The sequence below is a fragment of the Benincasa hispida genome, chromosome 4, assembly GCF_009727055.1.
Source record: "Benincasa hispida cultivar B227 chromosome 4, ASM972705v1, whole genome shotgun sequence".
Taxonomy (NCBI): Eukaryota; Viridiplantae; Streptophyta; class Magnoliopsida; order Cucurbitales; family Cucurbitaceae; genus Benincasa; species Benincasa hispida.
The window spans coordinates 9201847-9204979 of record NC_052352.1 but is presented as its reverse complement, the minus strand read 5'-3'; positions in this window follow the sequence as shown (position 1 = coordinate 9204979).

The following is a 3133-nucleotide window of genomic DNA, read 5'->3' as shown; positions in this document are numbered from 1 at the left end:
AGGTCACTGTTTAGCAGCAACTACAGCTAACAAACTTTGGACAAATATCATATGGGCAACAGGGGAAAAAGTTTCCTTATAGTCGATACCATACTCCTGAAAATACCCTTTAGTTGCTAGGCGAGCATTATAATGTTCAATGGACCCCTCAGAACAAGTTTTGATTTTATAAATCCACTTACATCCGATAGGTTTCTTGTCAGGAGGTAACTCCACAAGATCTCAGGTATGGGTTTTCTCCAAAGACTTGTTCCTCATTCATTGCTTATTTCCAAAGAGGATTAGTACAGGCCTCCTGATAAGATGAAGGTTCAACCAAAGACATGATAATGGAAAAACAGTGATAATCTTTGAGATGATGAGGAGTTTCTCTTACTTGGGTAGATCGAATAGGGGCAGGTTCTAGTTCTTCATCAAGGGCAGATGGTAGATTCAGGAGTGCAACAATGTAAAAAGATGAATAGAGCTGAGAGACAGACAGGGTGGAAAGTTCAGGCGAAGGATCACAGGTAGGGAAGAGATCAGTAGAGAAATTAGTGAAGAATGAGTGGGGGCTAGTAAGTAAAGTATGAAAGGAAAAAAGACTAGAAAACATATGATGCTCCCAAAATGTGACATGAGAGAGATACGCAACGTTTTTTAAATAGGATCCCAACATTATAATCATTTATGCTCAGTGCCATAGCCAAGAAAATAACATAGACGAGCTCACGCTTCGAGTTTTGTATGTTCATGAGGATGAAGAAAACAAAACATGACCCAAATACTTTGAGATAAAAATAAGAAGGAGAGGTACCATACAATCGTTCAAAAGGACCTAGATTATGAACAACTGCAAAAGGTAAGCAATTGACGACATAAGCAGATGTAAGGGCAGCCTCACCCCAAAACTTCTCAGGACAAGATGTAGAGAGAAGGTGAGCACGAACAGAATGAAGGATATGACAATGAATAAGCTCAGTTCGACCATTTTGTTAAGAAGTATGAGGGCACAATCGTTGGACAAGAATGCCCTATTGGGCGATGAAAGAAAGTAAGTGAGATTCTTTATACTCCATTGCATTATATGTACGAAGAATTTTGATGGTGCACGAAAACTGAGTGTAAACCATTTTGGCAAACTCAGTGTAGATGTGAGGTATGGAAGAATGATGTTTAAGAAAGTATATCCATGTAAAACGGGAATAGTCATCAATAAATAACACAAAATAGTGAAATCATCGACAGTAGAAGTAGGTGCAGGAGCCCAAATATCAGAGTGAACAAGACCAAACGAGGTATCACATAATGAAGTAGAAGTAGAAAAAGACAGAGCAGGTTGCTTCACAAGTTTACAATGTAAACAATCAAAAGAACTGAATTGGAAAATATTATTCAGACTACCAACAAAATTAAATTATGAAGCTTGTCAGATGATGCATGACCAAGCTGCATATGCCACTGATATATACTATTATCGGTGATAGCACTGACAGAGGTGGGAGAATGGGTGGCCGAGCGAATATGAGCTCAAATAATCATCCCACCTACGACTCATACCAATCGTCTGACCCGTTCGTAGATCTTGAAGCTGAAAACCATGAGGGAAAAAGAAAACAGTGAATCATAAGTCACACAATTGACCAACAGAAGCCAGATTAAACGTCAGGGTGGGGACATGGAAAGTATTGAAAAGGGTTATGGTTGGTGTATTAATAGTACCAATACGAGAAATGGTCATATAATTACCATCGACGAAATGAAAAGAAGGAAGAGACTTAACAGGGTAAAGGAAGACAACAGAGCAATATTTGAGGTCATATGATTGCAACAAGTCGAATCTAAGAGCCAAGATTACCTGGTAGTCGAATCATCATGAACTCAAATACGCACGCTCACTCAACATGTCAACAGAGCAATATTCTCCGTACTTGGCAGTCGAATCAATATGTCAACAAAGCAATATTCTCTGTACATCATTCTCTAGACGGCTCATGATCTGGAATTGAATCATCATGAACCAAAATGTGCACGCATGATCGATGCTTGATTAGAGAACGAAGTATGGAGAGTAGAGACGCTCGATGACTGATGCTTCAGATTTGGTGATGGCAGAGAATAGAGAGGATGGACGCTCAACCAGAGAAACTGGAATCGATGCTCGAACGGACGGAGGGATCTTTAGTATGGAACATTTTCTTTTCCAAGTGAAATCCCCTAGTATATGAAAGAGAGAATCCAGTCATTCCGGGCACCTTCAGTAGCAGCAGGAATGGGAAAGACAAATAACCAGCCAACTATGTATGCCTTCCTCTCATCTTCCTTATGGAATGGGCTCCTCCTTAGAATTAATGAAATCGTTAGTCTTGGATGAATCTTCTTGAAACGGGTCGATCAACCCTAGAGGACTCGATGGCTTAACAGTCCAGTGAATAAGCTGATTCAGAGAGATAACCCGGGCTTTAGACACTTGCCCTACTTCTAAATCTCGATAGAAAAGGTTGGGGAATGCCAGATGCAGAAGCAGTCCCAGTCCCAGCTGCTGAGGTGGTGTAGTGACAGGTGAGAACAATAACAACAGAAGCAGCGGAAGCCAGTAGTATATTCAGTTGTTTACGGTGGACTAGATTCAAGCATCCGGGCCAACAATAGAACGAACTCTCGTTCTTTTACCTTCTTTCATGCGAAAATTGACCAACTATTGTCCCGATAGGGTAGAAAAGGCCTTTTTATAGTATTAGGTCATTCTATATATGCTTTAATAAAGCCAAAGACACTTTTGTTTATGTGTGCAGTAAGGAGATGTTTGGGATAAAAGCCCTGTCTCCCTTCTAAAATGTCGAGAAAGCTATTTACTCTATTGCAGACATTTCTGGAACACCTCTAATAGAGGGACAAATAGTCAATTTTGAAACATAGACCCCCATTTCCTTGTTGATCATATCATGAAAGAGCGCAGTCATGGCTCGCAAGTAGGTCAAGGTGGGCCTTCCTACGCTGACGAATGCCTCCTTTCCTTTCTCTTCTCTTCAGTCTACAACAAACAAGTGGGAGCGTCGAACGGACAGAGGTCGAAAAAGTCAGATGCTTGAACGAAAAAGATATGCGACTGACACGTGAACAAACAGAAGAGATTCGACTATGTGTGACTGAA